Raw genomic sequence first — 14,111 nt, forward strand, 5'->3', positions numbered from 1 at the left:
GGCACATCACTGCTTTAGCCCCACCCATGTGAGACCTTCATGACGGTTTGGGCTCAGTCTTGCCTCCCTATGCGGCACACGATGGAGCTCTGTGATTAACGTAAGCCGTGTGTCTAATATCTTAATGTCATGTAAGGTTAACGTGAAAATCAAAACGAAGCCAAAATAAAGCATAAAGTGATGTGTCCTTATCGCGTATCTAAAGGGAAGACTTAGAGCCGGGGAGGACGAATGGCAGTTTGGATTCGGTGTACGATTTGAACGCCTTTTGACGTGCTAAGTCGACTAACTCACACACACACCACACGGAGCTATTAAACGAAAACAAGATGTGCATACGTAATCATTACGCCCTAGAAATGGGGAGAAAAATGGGGAAAACCTCTCTAACCCTCACCGATGCATTATCACATTCTAACCCATTACACCAGGTGAAGGGACTACTCCAACCTTACATTATGGAAATAACTAGTCTGAGGGTATGTTGAGTATGCTGGGTGCAATTACCTTTGGGGCAGGTTCACAGAACCGCAGGAGTAAGGAAGGTAGTTCCACAGGTGGATAAAAAGGAATAAATGAGTGGTGAGCAGTGAGTCTGGATTCAGGCAGTTTCACTTGAAGGTGGTTTCTGGTGGACAACGTGTATCCTGAGAGGGACACAACATGGAGAGGGCAGAGGGTGCAAGTCTTGACAAGGTGCCACTAGGTTTAAGAAGAGAGAGACAAGTTTGAAAGCTCATTCTTGATATTGGACAGATGTTGTTTTCTGCCTCTCCCGAGAGTAGACACACTTGTTGCGAGCTATGTGGAATGATCTGAGGTTGTCTTCGGTTGGATTTGCTTTCCAGGAGGAAAATGCAAGTTGTTTTAAAGCAACTGCCTCACCACAGGATTCAGAGTACCAAGAGTGGGAGGATGGGTAAGATAATTGAAGAGATTAGATGAATCTGTGCACAAGAGAGCAGGTTTCTGTGGAAGCATTCCCAGGCTGAATTAAAACCAGCGGCCATGGATATAGAAGACCAGTCCTGATGTGTAAAAAATACAAAAAATTAATAAAATAAATTTACCGTGAATATGCGAGGCACGTATGTAGAAGCAAGCCACATGCTATGAACCGCTAATATGTGGAACCCGCGAATGTTGGGACCGCGAATGTTGAGGTCCGACTGTATACACTACACTACAAAACACATCCATACTACATTACTAGATTCCACAGTGAACTATAGTGACATACTACACTACAAAACACATCCATACTACATTACTAGATTCCGTTGTAAACTATAGTACATTAACAGATTCCATTGTAAACTATAGTACATACTACACCACAAAACACATCCATACTACATTAACAGATTCCACTGTAAACTATAGTACATACTACACTACAAAACTCATCCATACAACATTACTAGATTCCCCAGTAAACTATAGTACATACTACAGTGCACTGCACATCCATACTGCACCACCAGGTTCCCCAGTAAACTATAGTAACATACCACACTACACATCCACACTACACTACCAGGTTCCACAGTAAACTACAGTACATACTAGACTACCATATTCCACAGTAAACTGTATTACATACTACACGATCCTACACATCCATACCACACTACCAGCTTCCACAGGTAAACTATAGTAGTCATGGAGTAGTGTATCTTGTATCCTTCATTACTAAGTCCGTCATCCCACTGGTGTAGTATACTTGTATGTACTATATCTTCATCTTTGTGTTATCATCTCCTTATCCGGTTTTACAAGGAAGACAAGGCCAAGAAAGGGACCGTCACACTTACAGACCATGTGTTGATGACGTGTGCACGAGATAAGATGGGGGTGGAGTGTGGGGGTTTGAGGTAGGTGGGGGGGTCACACAAAGCACATAGATTAAGCATTAACATAATGAAGTAACAGCTGCAGGTAATTTGAAAAACTCCATTGTGGATGTGGCCAAACAGTAATATTTCGCAACTGTACATTTGTTCTACTCCTTATCAGAGACATTTGAACAACATGTGAGGGTTAGTGGGTCTCACGTTTCCGACAAGACAAGATAAGTATAGAGATCCTGATCAACACATCCTATCGGGATCACACAGTCACCTTGAGGACCAGAAAAGGACCACATGTACCTTTTCCTTTCATCACTACGTTTGTTTTCACTACCTCCATACACTGGCTGTACATTTACCATGTGTGAAGGACGTTTCTTGTATCGTCCATTTGTTTCAGATCATGAGACGGATGTTTGTGCTTGAGAGTCAATCGAGGTCCTTTTTGTGTGGAACCCAATTTGCTCGAAGAGCACGACTGAGCTAGCGTCCCGAACAAGGGGGCAAATTTGGCCAAATAAAGGCTGAATATGACACCTGGTGCTGGTGTGGACAATAAACCCACAAAATGGAGTGACACCAGGTGCTGGAGTGGAAAAGAAACCCACAAGATGGAGTGACACCTGGTGCTGGAGTGGAAAAGAAACCCACAAGATGGAGTGACACCTGGTGCTGGAGTGGAAAAGAAACCCACAAGATGGAGTGACACCTGGTGCTGGAGTGGAAAAGAAACCCACAAGATGGAGTGACACCTGGTGCTGGTGTGGAAAATAAACCCACAACATGGAGTGACACCTGGTGCTGGTGTGGAAAAGAAACCCACAAGATGGAGTGACACCTGGTGCTGGTGTGGAAAATAAACCCACAACATGGAGTGACACCTGGTGCTGGAGTGGAAAAGAAACCCACAGCATGGAGTGTCCCATGTGGTGCACTGTGTTGACAGGTCCAGAATTCCAGGTGTAAGCCTTTGTGTACCAAGTGCATAAAATCTTGTTTTTCTTCACAAAGCATCACATCCCCGAACTGCCCGTGGAGCAGCACACAGTGAAGAGGGCGATATCGTCAGGTTCACTTTGTTAACAAATATAATTTCGTTCAAAATTTTGGGATTAGCAAACCTGTACATTTTTGGAATCATCAGAGCATGGAGAATCCAAAAATCAATGTTGGCATTTGCACAGACACCTGCATGGCCGCCATTTTGGAGTTTCAAAATGGCCGCCATAAAATACATATTTTGCGCGATCTCGGCTTCTAGTCAACCTAGAAACTTAATTCAATATGCAAATCCTATGTTTTCTGGGTCAAGGAATCCAATAAAGGCCTCAAAATAGTGCTTAGGATTACAGAAAAGCAACAAACAAAGGTAATTGAAAACCACTGTCTTTATATTTGTGCTATAACTGTATTACATAATACATGATATTGCAAGTCCTTTGAAGTTATAGGTATGGGTTTATAAAGCAAGAAAGCAGCCTTGTTAGTATCAGATTGAAATATAAGTCCTTTACACAGGATCTACGAGGTCTACACCGTTCAGGTATATGCTTTTACAGATCTTCATCATTGTCCTGAGTGTCATTTTCGTAAAGGTATCTACACAAATGCCAACATTAATTTTTGGATTCCTCATGCTCTGAATATTCCAAAAATGTGTAGTTTTGCTAATCTCCAAAAAATTAGAACGAAAAAACAAAGGGAACCTGACTAATAATTGATCACAGAAACCAAGAGCTAAACGTTAGGTGGCATTTTCAATTGGACCATCTAAAATAATGCTGCTGATCTATGTGCAGGGATGCGTAAACTGATGATCTACGTGCAGGGATGCGTACACTGATGATCTCCGTGCAGGGATGCGTAAACTGATGATCTACGTGCAGGGATGCGTAAACTGATGATCTACGTGCAGGGATGTGGCAACTGCTAATCTCTGTGCAGGGATGCATAAACTGCTGATCTACATGCAGGAATGTGGAAACTGCTAATCTATGTGCAGGGACGCGTAAACTGCTGATCTACGTGCAGGGATGCGTAAACTGCTGATCTACATGCAGGGATGCGTAAACTGCTAATCTATGTGCAGGGGTGCGTAAACTGCTGATCGACGTGCAGGGATGCGTAAACTGCAGATCTACATGCAGGGATGCGGAAACTGCTAATCTATGTGCAGGGATGCGTAAACTGCTAATCTTTGTGCAGGGATGCGTAAACTGCTGATCTACATGCAGGGATGCGTAAACTGCTGATCCACGTGCAGGGATGCGTAAACTGCTGATCTACATGCAGGGATGCGTAAACTGCTGATCTATGTGCAGGGATGCATAAACTGCTGATCTTCCTGCAGGGATGCGTAAACTGCTGATTGACGTGCAGGGATGCGTAAACTGCTAATCTACATGCAGGGATGCGTAAACTGCTGACCTATGTGCAGGGATGCGTAAACTGCTGACCTACATGCAGGGATGTGTAAACTGCTGATGCTGATCCATGAACAGCAACATGTAAACTGCTGATCCATGAACAGCAACGTGTAAATTGCTGATCCATGAACAGCAACGTGTAAACTGCTCCTCTTTGAACAGCATTATGTAAACTGCTGATCAGACTATACATTGAGCATTAGATAGGTAATCTCACTGGACATCGGTGTGTTCAAACCTGACAAAAGCCATAGAAATACAGGCCTGTGTGGTGCCGGTGGCAGAGTAAGACTTTCTTTTTGTACACCGCTCCATGACGTCATCGCCGGGCACTGAAGGGGGCTTGGTGATGACTCGCGCCAAAAGGGAGTACTCAGTTTTCACTCCATTTTTTTTAATTTTCTTTCTTTCTTGTTCGTTTGTCCGGGTGATATCTCAGCCATCCTTTGAGCTAGGAAGCTGAAATTTGGGCACAATAGTGAACAAGTGCTTTGGCAAAAACGGTATATTTTCTTTTTTGATTAATCAGTTAATTGATTAATTACTTCGTTATTACCAATTTATTTATTTTCTTTCTCATCTGGGCAATGCCCCAGGCACCTTTTCAGCTCGGAAGCTGATATTCGGAGACGACAGTAACCAAGAGATTTGACTGTATAGGGTATTTTTGATTTATTGATCAATTAATTACTTAATTATTAGATAAGTTGCTTCATTAATTTTCAAAAAGTTACAGATTTGTTTGAAACAGTGGTGGTTTAGGTATGCTATTAGCTAATTGATTAAGAAATTAATTATTTTACATTTCTTACTTATTTATTTGAATTACGCAATTAATCAATACATTATTGTACACCACTCCTTCCAAATTCTGTCTCCACGTGCTGCACTGCTATCATCAAGTGCCGAAGGCGCCTCAGAATTGTCGGTGCACTGGAGGATATGCTATTTATTTATTTTTCATGGGGCGGTGTACTTTCAATGTAGCTCTACTTGTTTCACATTTCTTTGGTGCTAAGGTCTGAAGAGCGTTTTACTCATTGGATACACTTCTTCACGTTGACATCTGTCCTACCACGGCACGATCTGCTGATATCACAATTATTCATGGTACAATTGTGAAAAAAATATGATTAATGGATAATTGCAGAAAACAAGAATGTTCAAAACATAATAGTAGGAGACCAGCCTGTAGGTCCCCTGACCAAATTCTGGGAACAAAGGTTTGAAAGTGTTTTTGTGTTCCCTGATGAATACCGAACAATTTTGACTTGGGCTGCCCCCTTGAAAATGTCAGGCATTTCCGGGAAGGGTCAACAAAGGTCAAACAGGGGTCAAAATTCAAATAGATTCCAATCGTGTCGATATGCATATCAAATTACTCGTCTAGCCATGAGGATTCCAAAAATGTATAGTTTGTTATACCTCCGACCTTAAATGAGGGCGCTATGGTCAAAAACGTCGAAAGCTCAATGCACTTTTGACTGGTGGTCAAATTCACCAACACAGTTAACATTGTCCGATTCTAATGATTTTAGTGTCTAATAATATGTTTTCTGACATGGCAAATTCAAATAAGCAACTTTTAAAAGTAAAGGTGGTTGCCATAACCTTGAAATTTCAAAATGGCTGCTAAAAGGTTAACATAAATTAGCCAAAAACAACAATTTTTTTCCCAGACCCATGGATAAGAAATTATTAAATGTTTGTCACCGAAACGTCACGAACAATTGAAACACTCCATTTTTAAAACAAAATAATGATTTTTAATTATGTGTATCATTTTTCTTTAGAGCACATGTTCGATATAATATTGTGTACCATATAAAGTGTATAGGTAAATGATGATGATGGGCTGTGAATATCTGGTAGTCATTTGTTCTGTTTCATGACGTCCACATACTAGTAATTTTTACAAACATTTCTTCTGTGTATTGATGTAAAGTAAATATGATTAGGATCCCCATAGGATCAAGACTAACATCTGCTCTGTATTTTTATATTTTAGATCTTCTGGGAACAATGTCAGCACCACCAAAGTCAACACCAGTACTGAAGCCTCAACCAAACAGAAAAAGAAAACGAGAGGAAATATCTGGACTATGTAATTTGTGTAATGAACAATGCGATGAAGATAAAAGCAACATTTCTCCTGAAGCATGGGAACGCATGAAGGGCAAAGCACAAGATTGGAAAGGGTTGCATAAATTTGGAACTGTTTATGATTCAGTCAATTGGGATGCAGGACCGAATGGTGTCTATTTTCATAAGGCATGCAGGACTGCATTGGCAGCTCAACGTGGACTTCAACAAGCATTAAGAAAAAGAGATCAAGAACAGAAACAACAAACAGTGGACACACAAGAAACGCATGCAAAAGACCAGCAGCAAGCTGGACGATCTTCACGTAGCACAGGTCTCCTTCATGAAAAGAATCTGTGCATTTGGTGTATGAAACCAGAAGACTTGAAAAATTCCAAAACATTATGTATTGTCCAACAGTTGAATGCGTGGAACACCTTCAAGTCACATACAATACACTTGGAAGATGACCAGATGAGAGAAAGAATTTTAACTGTCATAGATTCTACCCCTGATCCCTTTGCGTCAGAAATACGCTATCATCGTTCCTGCTGGATGAAGTATGTGAAGCCTCACTACAAACATTCTGATTCATCTGGTGACCGAATGCACTTACAGAACGTGCGACTTACAGAGGTTAGACAGATGTTTTTTAGGCATGTCCGTACAGTTGTGCTGGAGATGAATGAGCCAACATTACAGGGTCTTCTGGTTGATTATAACCAAATGAGTGCAAACTTTGGTTTTGAAACTGTGATGAAAACCAGCACTATAAAACAAATGCTTCAAAATGAATTCAAAGACAACATTGGATTCCATGATCGTTTCCACAAGAACCAGAGCACAATTGTCTATGATGCATCTGCTGGTGGAAGTTACATTGAAGCAGCCATTTATTCTTGGGGAATAAGTGATGAACAGTTACTAAACAATGTTGCAAGGCATCTGAGAAAGAAGTTTACAGAAGAAGTGGGTTTATCTTGGCCTCTCCGTGTTGATGAGCTTGAAAATATTGAAGAACCCCATGAACTTTTGCGCCAACTTTTGACATGGCTCAAGGATCCTGATTCCAATGACTTTACTGAAGCATGTCATGATCCACAAATTGCTGCTTTGGCATCCCTCTTGTTTTCGTTCATCACCGGCAAACGCACATCCTTCCAAACAAAGTTATCAGTGACTCTTCATGGATTAACTCGGAGTCGTGAAATCATTGACATCTTGAAAAAATTTGCTCTTGGAATAAGTTACAAAGATGTTCTTGCTCTGTATGAAGCTTGGGCCATGGATGATATCAAAGCAAATGTTGCTTGTCCTGACGAGTTAGCAGATGGTTTTCCAGGAACAGGTATCCTAGATAACGATGACTTCAAAGATGATACATTGACAGGGGCCGATACATCTCACCGGACCAATGTTATGTTTGTACAACCTGATGATGTTACATCAATGGACTCAGAGGAGGGTCGTCACAAACTCTTAAACAGCTAGAGCAGTATACCATCAAATACATATACAAAGATAAATCAAGCAAGACACTCGCAGAAGCTCGGGCCAAAAAGTGGGAGGGGATGAAGAGGAAATCGACTCTCAGGATTCCTCCTGATACAGATTCACATAATTTGAAGGTAACACGGGCCAACTATCAGGCATTCATCATGTTAAACTTTATGAATCCAGATGCTCCATCATCTCCCCTTCAGCATGGTTGGAGCTTGAGAGAGGGCAAATGTTTGCCAATACGGTATTCACAGCCGGCACTACCTCAACGTCTACGTGATGCCAGAACAAACCGCACTGTAGACTCTGACACAGATTCAGATACTAGTGATTGTAACAGTGATTCTGACTCTGATTCTGATGGATATGACACTGAGTAGGATGATGAACTGGGCAATAAAGCAAGATAAGCATCATTGGACAATGTGTTTAGAAATAACTGTGTTATTGTTGGCCAAGGATCCTGATTCAAGTCTTTCAGTAGCCCTTTTGCCAGCCATTTTGAAATTTCAAGGTTATGGCAACCACCTTTACTTTTAAAAGTTGCTTATTTGAATTTGCCATGTCAGAAAACATATTATTAGACACTAAAAGCATTAGAATCGGACAATGTTAACTGTGTTGGTGAATTTGACCGCCAGTCAAAAGTGTGTTGACCTTTCGACGTTTTTGACCATAGCGCCCTCATGTAAGGTCGGAGGTATAACAAACTATACATTTTTGGAATCCTCATGACTAGACGAGTAATTTGATATGCGTATCAACACGATTGGAATATATTTGAATTTTGACCCCTGTTTGACCTTTGTTGACCCTTCCCGGAAATGCCTGACATTTTCAAGGGGGCAGCCCAAGTCAAAGTTGTTCGGTATTCATCAGGGAACACAAAAACACTTTCAAACCTTTGTTCTCAGAATTTGGTCACGGGACCTACAGGCTGGTCTCCTACTATAATGATCAAATCCCATTATGAACAAATCATTTGTAAAGGAGGGGGAGGTTATACAGTCGTGGCCAAAAATATTGGCACCCTTGCACTTTTTTTTACATAACTCAAAATTTTCTCTAAAAATAAGTTGAAATTGACAAAAGTATTTTGTCTCTGCAATTCTTTATTTCACTGTTAATATTACAGAACCTTTGTTTTTGATTCCGAACTTAATATATCCTTTAAAATCAGAAAATAAAAAGAAATGGCATTGACAAAATTATTGACCCCGTAGACTTAATATTTGGTAGCACAGACTTTGGACAAAATAACTGCAGTCAAGCGCTTCCTATAGCCATGAATGAGCTTCCTACACCTCTCTACTGGCAGTTTGGCCCACTCTTGTTGTGCAAACTGCTCCAGTTCTCCCAGATTTGAAGGGTACCTTCTCCCAACTGCTGTTTCCAGATCTCCCCACAGGTGTTCAATGGGATAGAGATCTGGACTCATTTCGGGCCACTTCAGAACAGTCCAGTGTTGTCTTGAACCATTCCTGGGTGCTTTTTGAAGTGTGTTTGGGGTCATTGTCCTGCTGCAAGACCCATGACCTTCGACGGAAACCCAGCTTTCTGACACTAGGTTGAACATTGTGCTCCAAAATGCCTTTTTATCTCCTGATTTCATGATGCCATGCACACATTCAAGGTACCCAGTGCCAGAGGCAGCACAGCAACCCCAAAACATCACTGAACCTCCTCCATGTAGGGAAGGTGTTCTTTTCTTTGAAGGCTTCATTTTGTTTTCTGTAAACATAGAGATGATGTGCTTTACCATAAGGTCTAATTTGGTCTCATCTGTCCACAGAAGGATTTTGGCATCTTCTGGTGTGTTTTGGCAAACTCCAGTCGGGTTTTCTTTTGTCTCTCTCTCAGCAGTGGGGTCCTCCGGGGTCTCCTACCATAGAACCCCCTTTCATTGAGTTGGCGACGGATGGTGCGAGTTGAAACTGCCGTACCTTGTGTCTGAAGGTCAGCTTGAATCTGTTTGGCAGGTGATCCGAGGTGCTTTCTCCACCATTCAAACAATCCTTCGCTGCAATCTTCGATCAAGTTTTCTCTTGCGGCCATGTCCAGGGAGATTGTCCACGTTGCCATGGTCCTTAAACTTCCTGATAACATTGCGTACGGTGGACACAGACACATCAAGGTCTCTGGAGATGGACGTGCAGCCTTGAGATTGTCCATGCTTGGCTACAATCTTGTGTCTGACCTCCTCAGACAATTATCTGGTTTGCTTTCTTTTCTCCATGCTCATTGCGGAACACACAGTGACACAAAACAGCAGAATGACTCCTTTTCTCTATTCTAACTGGTTGAACGAGTGATTTTTATATTGCAGGCACCTGCAACTCACCACAGGTGAGTTCAATTTCAAGGCCAAAGAGATTCACCTGCTTGAAATCTAATTATTTCTAACAACTTCTAAAAGGTGCCAATAATATTGTCTGGGCCATTTTAGGATTTCTGTGTGGATTAAGCTAGGAGTTAGTGTTTTTTTAGCTGTTATGTTTTGTTCCACTGTAAACCAAAGAAATACAGATGTGGACACCAAAATATTTTTTTATTTCAACAATTTTCTGGAAGAAATGGTGCATCATTTGAAAAAAGTGCAAGGGTGCCAATATTTTTGGCCACGACTGTATCGTCTGTAAATCGTCACTCTTGTTTCTCAGTGACATCAAATTCATTGATATTTTATGCAAACGATTATTTTGACGTTATATAACTTACAAGATTACAGTTTGGTTTTATCAACAATGTGATTTGTGTGTGTTGCAGTTTACCTTCATCGCCATGGACATTCTCGTTTTGGGTGGAGCCAGGTCGTAATGCTCTGTGGAGATCTCCTTCGATTGACAATTCATTCATTCTGTTTGAGGTTTTTCTTGTTTGAATTCAGCCTTGCTTGAGCCTGCACTGAACAACATGGCTCTGTAAATAATCCGTGAAAACGTTAACCTTTTGTGAAACCTCAGCATGTAATGAAATCCTTGTGTGGAATGTTATAGTATACAATGGAAGTTTAAAAAAATGTCATGCCACAGGTTCAGTCTAATTATGTGGTAGAGGAAATGAATGTTCATGAAACTTACCCTGGTGTGTGCATTTAGAGGAATCTGTTGTTTTGTGCAGTTTTGATTTTAAACCACACCTGGGGTGGACAATCTGAGCTTTTAACAATGCAATGTTTGTGGATGTAAACTATGTGTGTAAGTTTTTGTTTGTGCATGTAAACTGTGTGTGCAAGTTGTTGTTTGCGCATGTAAACTATGTGTGTAAGTTGTTGTTTGTGGATGTAAACTATGTGTGCAAGTTGTTGTTTGTGGATGTAAACTATGTGTGCAAGTTGTTGTTTGTGCATGTAAACGATGTGTGCAAGTTGTTGTTTGTGCATGTAAACTATGTGTGCAAGTTGTTGTTTGTGCATGTAAACAATGTATGTTTGTGCATGTACTCAAGGCATTCCTTATTGAACCTCCCATTGTTGTTTGTGTATTTAAACTGTGTGTGTAAGTTGGTGTTTGTGTAAACTATGTATGTAAATTGATTGTGTATGTAAAATGTGTATGTAAGTTGTTTGTGATGTATAATGTGTGTGTAAGTTGTTGTTATAATGATAGATCAAGATCTACCTGATGATGATGATGATGATGATGATGATGATGATGATGATGATGAGGTTGTTGTTTGTGCATGTAAACGATGTGTGCAAGTTGTTGTTTGTGTATGTTGACTATGTATGCAAGTTGTTGTTTGAGTATGTAAACTATGTATGCAAGTTGTTGGTTGTGTATGTAAACTATGTATGCAAGTTGTTGGTTGTGTATGTAAACTATGAATGCAAGTTATTGTTTGTCTATGTAAACTATGTATGCAAGTTGTTGTTTGTGTATGTAAACTATGTATGCAAGTTGTTGTTTGTGTATGTAAACTATGTATGCTAGTTGTTGGTTGTGTATGTAAACTATGTATGCAAGTTGTTGGTTGTGTATGTAAACTATGAATGCAAGTTATTGTTTGTCTCTGTAAACTATGTATGCAAGTTGTTGTTTGTGTATGTAAACTATGTATGCAAGTTGTTGTTTGTGTGTGTAAACGATGTATGTTAGTTGTTGGTTGTGTATGTAAACTATGTATGCAAGTTGTTGGTTGTGTATGTAAACTATGTATGCTAGTTTTTGGTTGTGTATGTAAACGATGTATGCTAGTTGTTGGTTGTGTATGTAAGCTATGTATGCAAGTTGTTGGTTGTGTATGTAAACTATGTATGAAAGTTGTTGGTTGTGTATGTAAACTATGTATGCTAGTTGTTGGTTGTATATTTAAACTATGTATGCAAGTTGTTGTTTGAGTATGTAAACTATGTATGCAAGTTGTTGTTTGAGTATGTAAACTACGTATGAAAGTTATTTGTTGTGTATGTAAACTATGTATGCTAGTTGTTGGTTGTTTATGTAAACTCTGTTTGCAAGTTGTTGGTTGTGTATGTAAACTATGTATGCTAGTTGTTGGTTGTGTATGTAAACTATGTATGCTAGTTGTTGGTTGTGTATGTAAACTATGTATGCTAGTTGTTGGTTGTGTATGTAAACTATGTATGCAAGTTGTTGTTTGTGTATGTAAACTATGTATGCTAGTTGTTGGTTGTGTATGTAAACTGTATGCAAGTTGTTGGTTGTGTATGTAAACTATGTATGCTAGTTGTTGGTTGTGTATGTAAACTATGTATGCTAGTTGTTGGTTGTGTATTGAAACTATGTATGCAAGTTGTTGGTTGTGTATGTAAACTATGTATGAAAGTTGGTTGTGTATGTAAAGTATGTATGCTAGTTGTTGGTTGTGTATGTAAACTGTATGCAAGTTGTTGGTTGTGTATGTAAACTATGTATGCTAGTTGTTGGTTGTGTATGTAAACTATGTATGCTAGTTGTTGGTTGTGTATGTAAACTATGCATGCAAGTTGTTGTTTGTGTATGTAAACTATGTATGCTAGTTGTTGGTTGTGTATGTAAACTATGTATGCAAGTTGTTGTTTGTGTGTGTAACTTGTGTAAGCCGTTTATGTAAGCCGTGCCTCCTAAAGGACCATGAAGCTCATGAGCCGTTGAAGAATAAGCTCTTAGAAAGTCGAATGACCATCGCACACTGTTCCATTTGGGTGGTGGTCGTGTTACTGGCCTGCATCCAAGCCGCTCTTCCTCCAAGTTATTGTGTTCACAATGTAATTGTTTCCTATTGTAAGAACCATTCCATACGAGGATAGAAATGTTTAAATGGCTTTTACAAACGTGCTGTTTCGGTAAAAGATTGAGTGCGTGTACCTATCACCTGATTCTGTTAGATTCTTGTCCTTTTTTGTTTCGATTTATTTCAAGGAGCTCCAAAGTGAATTTTCTTGCCTTTACACATGTTACCTTAGCCTTTCCTATGAAATATGTATTCAATAAACTCAAGCTAAAATACATGGAATGGAAATAAAGTTTTCTTCTGACCCTTTCAAATGCCTGCAATGCAAGCCTGGTATTGGCTGAGCGGTTAGGGTGCAGGCTTGGGATCCCAGGATCCTGGGTTCGAATCCCGGTCGATCACCGAATTAACGCCAGGGGGGTTGACACAGCCTGGCATCCTTCAGAGGTCGGCAAATTGAGTACCAGCTCACTGGTAATTCCCTGGGTGTCGCAAGAGGCGACTAACAGGGTTGGTGGGAGGAAGGGCATCCGGCCATAAAACATTGCTTCAAAAAGGGGACCACGATGCCCGAAAAAGGCCAACCCCCGCTCTGCGGGGAAAATGGCCTCTAAAGGTGGGATCCTTTCAAATGTCTACAATGTCTACAATTACTTGTTTAAGTGACACACAACAACAACAAAACAAACACCATGTTGGGGTGCTTCGTGTAATAACCATACATTACTGCCGTAAATAACTATGGTACCACTCACGGCACACGAGAACCTAATCCCTTCAACAACGATATTACACCAAAGATGACGAGCATAAGCTGCTAGTAGACTTTGATACGGAACGACTGGCTTGGAAAGCGACAGCAAGCTGCTTGCTAACGGAGCACACCCCAGGTGCATCCAACAACTCAAGGCATTCCTTATTGAACCTCGCATTTTGAGCTCTTTCAAACAGCGCAATAATAAATGGCTTTCTTTATTATTTTTCTTCCATCGTGGTATTTACATCACAGATTTCTGCTGGTAATATACAATTGTGTAATGTTTGTGGAATTGGCTATGCAATTCCAAAAGCTGTTTTG

At 40.3% G+C, this 14,111-nt stretch overlaps 1 protein-coding gene across 2 annotated transcripts in view; it reads left to right on the forward strand.

Moving 5' to 3' along the window:
• The window catches only part of PCP4L1 (Purkinje cell protein 4 like 1), a 58,050-nt gene extending 47,292 nt beyond the window's left edge, over nt 1–10,758 (forward strand). For both annotated transcript variants that reach the window (XM_068106393.2, XM_078777011.1), the window contains exon 4: nt 10,625–10,758. The gene's annotated coding sequence lies outside the window, so the exon portion shown is untranslated. The remainder of the gene's footprint in view (nt 1–10,624) is intronic.
• The last annotated feature ends 3,353 nt before the right edge of the window (nt 10,759–14,111 follow it).

This window comes from Myxine glutinosa, chromosome 1, assembly GCF_964187855.1.
Source record: "Myxine glutinosa chromosome 1, kmMyxGlut1.1, whole genome shotgun sequence".
Taxonomy (NCBI): domain Eukaryota; kingdom Metazoa; phylum Chordata; class Myxini; order Myxiniformes; family Myxinidae; genus Myxine; species Myxine glutinosa.